This window comes from Balaenoptera musculus, chromosome 5, assembly GCF_009873245.2.
Source record: "Balaenoptera musculus isolate JJ_BM4_2016_0621 chromosome 5, mBalMus1.pri.v3, whole genome shotgun sequence".
In the NCBI taxonomy this organism is placed as follows: domain Eukaryota; kingdom Metazoa; phylum Chordata; class Mammalia; order Artiodactyla; family Balaenopteridae; genus Balaenoptera; species Balaenoptera musculus.
Window position 1 is genome coordinate 131,213,717 of NC_045789.1, and position 13,917 is coordinate 131,227,633.

A 13,917-nucleotide genomic window follows, 5' to 3' on the forward strand; every position below is an offset into this window, starting at 1 on the left:
GCTAAGAGACTAGCTCTTAATTGTTCTTACCACAAAAAAGAAATGGTAATTATATGACATGATAGAGGTATTAGCTAAGGCTAAAGTAGCACTCATATTGCAATATATAAATGTATCACATCAACACATTTTACACCTTAAACAATGACAATTATATCTCAATAAAAATTTTATGAATTTTTAAATTCATATGTGATGTTACAAATGCATAGAGAATGTGCATTTTCCTCTGCCCTACTTTGTAAATTCAGACACTATGCTGTCAGAAGATACTATCTACAATTCTGTGATTGCTCTGTAATCCAGGGGTTTGTGGCCCTTTGATGACAAACCTTGTAAAGCCAACTTTATTTTCTTAACTGCCCTTGGGAGGAAACTAACTCACCAGTAGGGAGGCAAGCAGGAATAGGAGAAAAGGCACTGACCATTGAGATGAGAGATCTGGGTTCAAACCTTGTTCTGTCACTTAATAATTATATGAACTCGGTAAATAATCTACCCTGAGACACAGTATCCTGTTTGTGAATGAATGGATTAAATAGATCACTGCCTTGAGCTCTGTCATTCTCTTCTCCATTCCCTGTGCATCTGCTGTTCTCTTTGCAAATAACATAGAACTCACACAGCAAATCTTCACAAACATTAAAGGCTGTCATTGATTATAAACTGAGGATAGAGATGATAATTGAATAGGTGATAGAAGATAATACTTTGAGATATATGAGAGCACAAGGGCAACATTATCAAAGTATCAAAGATGGATCAGTGGGGAAGCTCTATTGCCAGAGGAATGAGATTTGATTTTCAGTTGCCAAAATACAGTGAGAGCTGACAGAAGCCTAGAGCAGAATCTTTAGAACCAAAGGCAGGAGCATCAAATTGGGATGAGCCTGAATGAAAAGCAGATGAAAACTTGTTATTATCCAACAAAGATATTTCATTTGGGCCTTGATGAAACACACTTGCTTTCCTCTTGTGCTTTATATGCTACTTCCATGACTTCGCTCATTTCAGACCTAGAGTTCTCAACACACTTGTAGCAGCCCTTTCTCAATCGGCTCCAAAGGGATCTACACGAGGTAGGGTGGTGGGAGGTAAAGCCAAATTAATCCAGGACTTTGGACTTGCTGAGCAATTTGCTAAGGAATGCACATTCTGATTGAATCATCACAACAGCCACCACTGCAAATAGTTATCCTCATCCCCTCCATTTCTATAGATGTAAAAACTGAGAGAGAGATTATCCAAGGTCATACAGAAAGTAAGTGACTATGCCTAGATATGAACCTCTGTTTCGAAAATTCCAAATCTCACATCTTTAAATACAATCCACAACTTTGAATTGGTGCCTTGGATGGGTTAGAAACATCCTGAGATATTCTGCTTTTGAGTCAGCCTTGAGGTAGCAGCTGGGACCCTGGGCAGCCTATGCCCCAGTCCAGTTTGCTCCAGCCTCTAAAAACCTCCTGTTTCCCCCAGCACATGGTGCTGGCATCATTTTCCATGTGTGCCATGATTTGAAAAAGTTGAGAGGCCCTGTTCCACTATATGACTTGAACAAGTATAGTAAATAGAAAAAATAAAGATGCTAAAAAACACACTTATGGCTTTCAGTACCTTTTTTTTTTTTTTTAAAAACAAGAAATTCGCTTGAGTAAGACATTAAAATGAGAAGGAAAAGTGTACATCTGTAACTTACATTGCTGTTAAAATATGCCAAATCCGTAACTGGGAAGAAGCTTTAGCAACTGGAAGTCTACCCTTTCAGAGGTTCCACAGGACCACAGGAATACGATCAATGGAATACTTTACTTTATTTACATTCTACAGTAACAACTCTAATAACGCTGGCTGTTAACCTACTTATTTCATATCAACCTCCTGATTATGTCAACAACAGTTTAAGATGCAAAGAATGTCTGTCATTTCTGATATATATAATTTCAATGCTTTAAAATCTCTTCATAAGGAAATAAGTTTAAATTTTTCATAAATTCATGAGTGTATTCCATGTTTTCAATTTATTGACATCGGATTACTTATCTACATCCATCCGTATTCCTCCTGGGGAGCTTCCAAAACAACATAATATGATAGAAAAAAATAAAGATATAGGAAACATAAAGGCCAAATGGTACATTAATTCCATAGGTGAATTTAATTCTGAAAATTTCAGGATGTCCTGAAATTTTGCAACACATAGGCTCTGAGTTTCCTGCTTTGTCATATATGTTAAGTACCCTTCAAATTTTGACAGGACCCAGTTTCCTCATTTAGAATATAGTTTTGCATCTGCCCTGCTTATATAACAAGATCGTTGTAATGCTCATACAAGTTACAAATCTTAAAATAATAAGCACTTACAAAACATAACCATACATTTGCATGCTTTATGGTGTAAACTCGGTATTACAGTAGTTGAGCATACAATAACCTTATATATTTTATTATAACTCAATCAAAACAAACTCAATATAAAAAAAAGTATTCTCTTTATTTTACTAAAACAAAATTCAGAAGAAAATGTAAGCTATATAGAGACACCAGTGACGTGTTAAAATTTAATTTTCCCTTAAAATTTTGGTTTTATCTGGACTTTATATAATGACATATGGTGATAATTGCTTATAGTATATATTCACTCTTGATTTAATTTTGAACCAAGAAATAATAATATGGTGACCTGGATTTTGGGCTTCACAGACAGTGCTCCAAATAGTTTTATACCTAAAATTGCCTGAACATATTTCTATATTTAATACTTCAATACTATTGAAGTGTTTTAAAAATGTTTGCCTATATAATTTCTTCAGTTAGAACAATAACACCCATGAGCTTTCTCAAAGTTACATAAAATAATTAGTGCTGAAGATAAGAGGGTTTTGAGGGGATGCTTTCCTATATTCTTGAATTAACAACAGTGAACAGGTTTTACTCCAAGGATTAGAAAGAGCAAAAAAATGGTAAAATGGCAAGACAAAGAAAAACTTGGTAATGTTTTAAGTAAAGCAATTTGATCTTTTCTAAAATTCTTAAAGACCAGAATAAAAGTAAAGCGCTATAAATAAGTTAATTCTTTAAGAATCATCTTAAAATGTTTGGACTTAAACTGACACTATCTCTCAGAGTAACTTTGCTTTAGGGCTTCAAAAATTCCTTATGGGAAGAATTTTTGAGATAGAACAGTATTTCCCTGGAGTTGGATAGACAATGTACTATATACAGAGGCATAGATGGTACTTTTGGATTTCTTACTAAGGATATGTTATCTTAGGCTTTCTACTTATAAATCTCAAACCAAAGACCATCCTAGCTAATAGGAACTGTCTTATAATGAATAATATTTAAATTTTATAAGGATGATTTCATTGCATTTTTTACCAGTTATTTAATTTCCTTTCAATTTGTGATGCTATATTATCTTTTTCATTTTAAAAACAGCCCATTTTCCTAAAATATTATATATAATTTAAAAAAGCCAAGTGCTCTTATGCAATAATTTTACTAATTTCTGATATTATACATTAATATAGTTAAGGAAATACGTTGAAATAGGAAAAACAAACAGGCTATGATTATGCTCTAAATACGTATTGGGCATATATCCATCAGTATGCCAGTCACTTTGCATAATCTTATTTTCAAAGATAAGCATTTTTCATGTTACCTTACATTAGAATATATATGCACACATGTGTTAATATATGTATTACTAATACAACAGTGGTAGTGATTAATAATGGAACTAGTAATAATAATGGAATAATAGTGGAATTAATAGTAATAATGATAACACACCTGTAATAATAATGATCCTATTTATTGTCACAGTATAGTGTTTTTGCCCTCATAGTAGTCTTGCAAGACATGTATGCCTTTATTCATGAGAATGCTGTCACTCAAAGTAAAAAAACCTTACACTCATTCTCCTAACTCAAGGACTCTAAAGCTGTTCTGTCTGATTATGATGTATGTACTTTTTCCATTGCGCCAAGTCTTTGTAATCTATTCTCCAAAATAAACAGATTCCAGTTTAACTTCACTACTTCATAAAACATATATTCTATGTATATATATAATGTGATGTGTAATGTAGAATATATGTTTTCATTTGTCACTATGAAAACAATTTTATTCTAAGTTTTTGTATGCCAATAACCCTTATGAGTAAAAAACCTTATTTAAACAGATATGATGCAGTGGCTGGCAAAATAATTGCATAAATAAGAGTTCTCACATCTTATAAAATGAACATTTCCAGCTCAAGATATGATATTATTTAAATATATATTAAATATGCATTTAAAGTTTATTTACTTTTTTCAATTCAATATAAATTATGTTATATTTAATTCACTACTTCAAATATTTATTGAGTATATACTATGATCAAAGCGTAGAAGGGAAAGCCAAATGAATAAAAATACATATTCTTCTCTAAAAGAGATTTTGATCTAGTGGTAAAGATATAAAGTAAGTGCACAAAAATAACCAGAGCATACATCTTATTACATATAAATAATGAGGGAGGAACAACACCCAAGTGGTGTTAAAGCATGGAGTAAACAAGTGCAACTGGGAAAAACTAAGGAATTTCCAAGAAGGAAATCATATTCAAGGAGTATTTTACTGTTGATTTATAGAGACTAAATTCTAAATCAAAGGCAAAAGATCAGGGAGAGATTAACTGGCTACTCAGGAAACAGCTTGTTTTTCATTTGTGCTGTAGCATATGGTATGTGGAAAAAACTAGAGGGAGATACGGTTTGAAAGCCATGATGTAGCCTGGAGTGTCAAAAACTTTGTAATTCATATGGCATAAAAAAATTAAGCGTTGCTTTTAGCCAAGGTGCAACACAAGCAGAGCTTGCATTAGGACAATTTATCTAGCAGCAATAACGAGGTTAAAGTCAAGTGAAGAAGAGCCTCTCACTAAGCATTATTCTCCTATGTGGTCCCTGGGAATAGACTCAACAACTTTACAGATTTTTAATACCTATTTAAATACCTTCTTATGTCAGGCGTAATAAATTTGAGTTTTCATGGTCTAATCCTTTTCCTCACTCTAAAAAGTAGATTATCCTTGAGAAAACTTGCTCGTGATATTTACTTGGCATTCAACTTATATGCACAAAATTAGATTCATTTCTCAGGATCCCAAATAAGATCTTTACACTCATTCTCGAATAGCACCTTTATGCATCCAGTTGCCAAGAACTCAGGCCAGCATCTTGAACTATTTTTAATCCTGAGCCCAAATGGTCAATGTTTATGTCTGTTCTCTACTCTACTTCATTTCTCTCTCATCGTCGCCAGCCTCAATTTTTGTTATACCTTCTAAGTTGTCTATATCTACAATGACTTCTCACAAATTTTATTGCTTATGCTGCCTTCTGAATAGTCTTTCCAAAACAGTAACCTGATGATGCTACTTCTGTGTTTCAAGTCCTTCAAGGAGCCCTCTTTTCCTACAGGATAAAGAACACACTACTTAGCTTGGCATGCAAGACCCTGGGATTTTTCTGGCCTCTACCTTTCTTTTCTGCATCTTCTCCCATCACTTCCTCCTGAGATGTGCCTTCTAACAATGATGAGCCACTTTTAAGTCCTTTGAAAAGGATCATCCAATTTATCATCACCAGGCATGATTTCTCCTTAGAAAGTCTTTTCTTGTTCTTATCTGTCTTTTATATTATTTTCTATTATGAAATATATCACAAGATATTCTAATTGGCAGTGTATACATCATTTTCTTTTATTAGAGCAAAACGAGGAGTATCTTTCTATTTCCCTGGCATCTAGCACAGTATATGAGATATAAATGATGCTCAAAATAACACTTGTGTAAGCAAAAAATGACTTCTGTGGGTGGAGATTTTTGCCTAAAGAAATGAAAGATAAAACAGATTATAGAGAAATTATACTAATATTCTGAATATCTAATGCATTTTATTTTCAGTCCAGACTGTAAGTTCCACTGGAGCCCAGGTCTCAACAGAAAACTTAACAAGGAAGTCTTTAGAAAAAATAATCATTTTTCCTATGTGAAAAGTCATGAGAATTTGAGTGTTTGAGTATTTTTTGTTATCCTAAAACTTCAGAATTAGGATTTCAGTGCAAATGAGAGTGTCCAGAGAGAGATGAAAGAAGGTGGAGTTTTTTGGTTAGTATAAATATATTAATCTAAGCATGTCCCTATTAGAATTTGGGGGTAGTATAGACATTATTAACTGATTTAAGTTAATAAATTAACTATTCATATCTCATGGTGGTATCACCCATTCCACACACAGACCCACACTGAGAACACCTAAAACAATAATAAAAAGCCTTTTCTTTATAATGGAAGTCAAATCATTATTAAATATGGTTAAACACTAAAACAGCACAATCAGAAACTATTTTTCAGTTCTTTTCAATTTTGTTTTATTCTTACATTATAAATAAAAGTAGAAACTATAATCAAAGAATTTTATCTCAAAATATATAAAATATACTCATTTATGAGGTTAAGACATGTTTTATGTCAAAAATAAGATGATTCGTCTCAAATGTGCACTTTGTTGAAGACAGAAACAAAAGATCTCTGAAATTTCTTTCTTTAGTCTTTCTTTAGTCTCATCCATTCTGAATCTGTTCAACAAATTACAATGATCAGAGTTATATCAGAAGTACTAATACATTAGCCATAAGGAGTTAACTACTGAACACAGGTAAAACTTTCTTTGATGAAGATAAGCTGACTTAGAAAATGTTACTGATTGACCATTAAATTGTGTTAAAGCAAATAGTAGACAAAAGGTATTTTTTTTTTTTTTTTTTAAATCTTGACAATATGCCTTCAAAGGCATCAGCACAGCTCCTTCACCTGCTCCCAACACATCCACAAGCCGAGGACCTTGAAATGCTGAAAAGGCCAACTAATCCTGTCCTTTCCTACATGGAGACCAAATTGTGAGTTTGTTCTTTATTGTCTACACATGTTCTCATCTCATAAATGTCCCAAAATACTGCTAACATGGAGTATGTGGGCTGCACTGACTTTCCCCTTCAAAACCCATGCAGAGCAGAACCTGCTGCCTCTCCTTGGTAAATATTTTTAAAAATTAAAATAAATCAGTGTTATTTTGTTATTATTATTGTGATTTTAATAACCAATTTAAAAGTTTTTGTACTATTATCAACGATACACTAATATTTTCAAACATGAATGTCTATTATATTAGAAGAAACTTCATTTAAAACTCTTTATCCATTCATCTCTTTATATATATATATATATATATATATATATTTTACAAATAAGATATATACATAATATATCTCTGTGTTATATACGTAACACATTTTTGAAAGTAAATTTACAAGTGAATTCCTTTTTCAATTATGTGAGATTGAATAATTTCTGATATACTAAATTTGATGGTTTAAAATAAGCAAACATTTCTACAACTTGAGTTGTTTCCACCACACTTTAAGATTCTAACATCAAAAAAAAAGTTTGTATTTCTTGAGTAGCAGTATTTCTTGAGCTGATTGAGTTTGTACTAAAAGGTTTTTAAAAGTCAATATCAGAGATGCCTCAGTAACAAGTGATAGCATCATTTTCATGGGATCAGATCTTTGAATATTGAAATCAAAGACAAGCATCATTTTAGCACATGAATATAAAATAACAGGAAGTCAGAGGAAAATGAAAGTATCAATTCAGTGAAGGATTGTATGCATAGACTTGATCACATTAATTCTGAAGTACACTTTTAACAGAGAAAGGAATGAAGAGGAAAGTCTTAGTTAAGCACTCTGTTGTGGCTAGTCAGCAATGCAAAATAAGCATTCACTCAAGCTGTAGATACCAGATGATTCCAGAAATTATGAAAACAAACTTGCAAGAATATTTTGAAAAGAAATTCGGATTATTAAACAATATTATAGGAGATTCTGAAAACATCAAAGATTGTAAAGGACTTCAAAGAAAATAGAAAATGTATACATGAGGAGGAAATTATTATATAGATTTATATCCATTTTAGCTCTGTGATTTCAGGGCTGCCTAAACTTCTTGGGCTTCAGCTTTCTTACTGACAAAATAGAAATGCAATTTGTTGTGTGAGTTATTACAAATACATAGCATTTTCTATCTGCACAGAATTCTAAAATGATTGAAACTATAAGCACAGTACTAAATTTATTTGGCCATGAAAAAGTTCAAACTTCTTTTGCCATTTACCTGGGAAGAAATAAAATTCACTGTATAAAATATGTATTGAATAGTCTGATACATATTATCCATGTACGGATGACATCTTAGGACAATGTACACAGGGATAATAAATGCATTCCATGTATTAAAATATCAAAGACAGTGCAAATATAATAAAATCAATTATATTATTAAGAGCTTCAGAAGATAATAATTGAACAAGCAACTGTAGAGTTGAGAGCACTTTAATAAAATAATGAATACAATATATGGATAGCATTTAGGCAAACCACCAAGGGCATGTTACAGTACTACTGGGCTAGAAAGAGATGTTTTGAGACCTGTAACTATCTCTGGGCCCAAAGAGGCAAGATGAGGAAGCAATTACTGGAAACCAGAGGTGAGAGCTGTATACAAGCGGGATGTTTAAGATACACTATGGCCTTAGATACAGCCAACCTATGGCAACCTGGCAATGATGGAACAGAAGAAATGTATACCTTGACCTCACTCTTCTCCCACTCTTATATCCTTCTGATGACTCCCACTGGCCAAATCCCCTCGAAAGTCCGCAGGGATGCAGTCTATATAGTACATCTTCCTTGGGCCCAAACCAGGTAGAGAAGGCTAGAAGATGGATCTGGAGGACTAATCATTTCGTGAATACATTAAATATTCATCAAGGGGCTTCCCTGGTGGCACAGTGGTTGAGCATCTGCCTGCTAATGCAGGGGATGCGGGTTCGAGCCCTGGTCTGGGAAGATCCCACATGCTGCGGAGCAACTAGGCCCGTGAGCCACAACTACTGAGCCTGCGCGTCTGGAGCCTGTGCTCCGCAACAAGAGAGGCCGCGATAGTGAAGAGGTCCGCACACCGCGATGAAGAGTAGCCCCCGCTTGCCGCAACTAGAGAAAGCCCACGCACAGAAACGAAGACCCAACACAGCCAAAAATAAAATATATATATAAATAAATAACTAAATAAAAGACTACTGTTAAGAAAAAAAAAAAAAAATTCATCAAGTATTTTTTTCCTAACAAGTAGTTTTAATATTAACAGTGTATAGCAGAGGAAAGGATGGAGACTTGAATTAATACTTCTGAATTTGAATTCAAATTTCATTGTTTCCTAGCTAATTGATATTAGGCAAGTCAAGTTCCTTCTATATATCAGTTTCCTCTATGAATTGGGGAAAATAATGCTTGGTAATATGTGAGGGTTAAGTAAATTATCAAATTATCAAATTACCATCTACATAAAATTGGGCAAATAGCGAGCATTCAAATATGTTTTCTTTTATCTTTTTTTCCCCCATAAATCAGATTTCATTCAGGGTGCTCAAGTCCATGGCACATCTATTTTTCTTTTTTAATTTGGAAAAGAGCTAAATTTTAAGAACATCACATCCTAATTAGTTTCACATTATTTGAAGGCAAGTAAGACTATGACTCATTTGAAAATTCAACTATGTTCAATATACTGAGGAAAAATCAGAATTAATTTAATGACACAGAATTTTTATGAAATCATCTGCTAAAATGGCATTGCAGAATTTATGATGTTTTATACCTCTATCCAAATTATTCTATACAGAAGAAGAAAGCAAGATGATACAATCTAACCATGCTGTTTACTGTCATCTTGGAATACGTGTTCAAGAACTCAACAGAGGGCAGCATTGGTAGTATAGTGGTAATAAGCATAGCTGCCTTCCAAGAACTAAACAGAAAACCAGGAATCAGTATTGTTGTTGCAGTAAGTGGTGTATCATTTCTTTGACAATTACTGAATTTATTCAAATAGTGATCAAGAACTGGGAAGAATATGTAAGAACCAGCAAGAATAATGTGGGATAATGATGAACTTTTCACCTGAAAAAATAAATATGCAGTATATGTTATCTGAAAGTATTCAGAGCAATAAACAGTAGATTTTTAAAAATCTAAACATCAATCTAATTAGGAAATAAATAAAGATAATACTTTTGATGTTGAACTTTAACTTGTATAAAGGATATCATTGACTACTTAATTATCAAATTGTCTGAAAAAGAAAATCTAACTTTTGATTTCTACTAAGACAACAGTCATAATGCATTAAATTTATTTGACCATTTATCAATAAGCAGTATACAGTGAAAATAATTACACAATGTCAACAACATATGAGCATATATTAAGTGATTAATCTGTGCCAGGTATTATGCCAAGTAGTTCATACAAATTATCTCATGCAGTCCTCAAGACAATCTATGCATTATGTATATCTCCATTTCACAGGTGGGGAAAGTAAGTCTTAGGGAGGTTATTTCCCAAGAATACCAGCTGGGGTCAAAATTTTTATTCATTCAGTATAACTCTTACATAATCTTATCTCTTACATTACAGTGCATTTTCCATGCATTGTCAAAGTTTCACATGATAGGCCTAAATCAAATGAAATTTCATATTCCATTACCCCCCAGGAATAACTACACTTAAAAATAAATGAATGGTAATTATTGTCCCAATTGGTATTTAGTTTGTTTAGCAAAGTATTGTAGCATTCTTTCATACACACAATTTTTACTTACAAATCATTATGCCTTAAGAAGACAAAGTCTGTGAAAAGACAAATTATTACTACTTAACGCAACTGAGCAGCAGGAAATAACTCATGAAGTTAGTGACCTGAAAACATGACCATTTAAGGCTAGTTATTTCAGGAGTGTGTGCATAAAGCTGATTACTTATTTTCAGTAATATGTTTCAGTAGAAGTATATAAGAGTTTTCCTTTTTAATTATTTGAAAACTATGTACAAACAGAAATGTTTGCTGGGTCTTTATCTTTGAGCTTTATTAAAGCTTGTTGAGGAGAGCAACATATACTTCTTTGAAAGCTCCCAGAGTATCTATCTATGTAAAAATTATTTTTTAAAAAAGACAAAACATTATTGTTCCAAGTCACAATGTTATGCCTCAGACAGAAACATTGAAATGGATCCTAGTGAGTGCCCAGCCATAAATGAAGTTCAAGACACAATATAGATTATTTTTATAAAAACATCTAATAGGTTATCAAATTCTATTATTTTACATTAATAATGAATACTTTGAAACTTTATATCAAATGTCCATTTAAAACCAGGAATTTTCTGCCTCTCAACTTGTTTAAGGCACAAAGCACTGACAGGAAATAAGTCCTTGTACTTTTTTTTTTCAAAAATATTAATTTAAATGTGATAAAGGGATTCAGTAGAGTTTCTTTCCCCAATTAAAACAATGTACTTAAAAACAATGCTTTTCTCTTTTGCAGTCTTATATAATATAAGCAAGAATAATGTTTTGTACAAAATATTAGAAAATGTGTTCTGGTTAAATGGAGATTATAATACCTGCTTATAATATATTAAAACCACTTTTTAAAACTATATTGCCAGATATATTTATTCTCATTTATATATAGTAAAATTATTATATTGAATAATTCATGCAGGACTTAACTAGTATTTTATTTTATAATTATGGTCTATTAACATTTTAATACTTAGTATTAACCAAGCTTGAATTTTACTATAAATTAATGTCTTATTTTACATTGTATTTTTCTTAATTAAGTTTCTTAGATAGTATTTTGAATAAATGTTTTATATATGAACCATTCAGATAAAAAAATCCATAGTATAAATATGCTATCTTACAGTTTCTCTTTCTTTGTTTTCTCTTGAAAATAATAAGCTCTATAATATACTTTAGATATGAAATGTATTAAATTGTATATTGGATAGGTATTTTTAATGCATTTAGGATAATAATAATGTGAATGAGTTACTATAAAATAAATGTAAAGAAGAATAAATAGATTTTAGCAAAGTGTCTATGCACTTATCTATTTCTCACTCACATCTATTAATTCTGTATTTTGAAGTAAGAAATGGAACATTTTCTGCTATAGTCCAAACCTTTGGTTGACATCAGCAAAAGGAGTTGCTGAGAGTCTGATGAGGACTGTTGAGGAAGCACAGACACTAACCGTTTATGTTTTCATGATTTTGGTTTTATTCATATTTAGGTGAAAATGGCTCAAAAGTGATTTTATTTTGGTTAAGGAGTCTTTTGAAACTCTACTGAAAATGCTTTTTCTAACAAATATTTTGATGTTTTTAATGCAAAGTAGCCTGGAGGAGTTTAGATGTTTAAAGTTGTCTTGATTCCCTTCTTTAAATGTAATGAATATGTGCTTAAACACAGGCTAGCCTTTAGTCCTCAACAATTTAAGTTTTAGATTTAGACTGATGTAGGTTTCAGAAGTCTTCTAATCTAGACTTGACTATTCCTTTAATTAGAAGATAAAGTCATTAAAAATTGCACTCATTTTAAAGAATAAATATCATGAGGCTAATCAACTCAATGTAATTAATAATCGTTTAGTTTTCACTTAGCACATTTCCAAGTAGATTATGCTTTACAGTCTATGGGTAAAAGATGAATAAGGCATAATATCAATAGATTCAGTCTGATGGCAGGTGGATGTAGATACTGTGCAAGCAGGGGGAACAGTTAACTAAGCATGGTCTAGTGAAGAATTATTGAAAGTGTAACCAAAGCATACCCAGACATCGACATATGAATGACTTTGGGTGGTATTTCAGAGGTAGAAACAGATTACATGAAAACAACATGATTAAGTGAATAGAAATTAGTGATGAATTTCTTAGATTGGTAATATGATATTAATTAAATCTACTTCTAGCCAAAATCAGAATAAAAGAGGAATGGCACATTTTTACAGGGGTAGGAGAAGGGGCGATACACAGTAATAATTTTGTAGTTGATGAAGTCAAGTTGCTTGTGGGACATCTATGAGTTAGTTTTCAGAAGGATCTAGATACACAGGGAAACATATTGCTACATGGAATAATATCATTATTTAAAAAGCTGTCATAGGAGTTAGTAATATTGTTTTTTAATATCAACAAATGCTCATTCTCTATATGAATATGTTTTAGATCTAAACTTGATTGTGTGCAATTAATCTAATATCAGCCTTCATGCAGGCCACCAATAGCTAATTATCAGGGTAAAGTACAAGTTTCTCAAGACAAATATTCATAAATTTGGTTGAAAATCCTACTGTCTTAAATTTTTAAAAATGGCTAAAGAAAAATGAGGTGGGGATGAATTATTTGTAATAATATGTAATAACAAACAACATTACATTAGCCTAAAATGATGATGATGATGACAGTTAACATTTACATACTTCCTATGTACCAGGAACTGTTCAAAGCCATGTGCTGCTCCAAGTCCTTCACATAAATTAGCTAATACATTCCTCAGAGTATGTTTAAGAATTTTCATTTTACTCAGGAGACATTCAGGCTAAAGATGTTTTAAGTAATTTGAGCCAGATTCCAACCTTATTAATAGACTTAATCAAGCTATAAGAAATCTTATTTGATAGGATGCTTAAAAATGTAATTATTAGTTTTATTAGTATTTTTTTCCTACCTGCAAAATACGCAGTAACTCTAGGCTCTTGGCTAATATCTCTGAAACTTAATCTTTCTTTGAAGTAATGTATCAGTTAATTTTTTTTCAATACCATGGTATATCTTATATGAGGCAACTTAGAATCAAAACAGAGTGGTTTTTTACTTAACTAAAGTAATACTAGAATATTAAAACCTGATAAAAACTGGTAACTCTATTTTCTCACATTCTGAGATCATTCC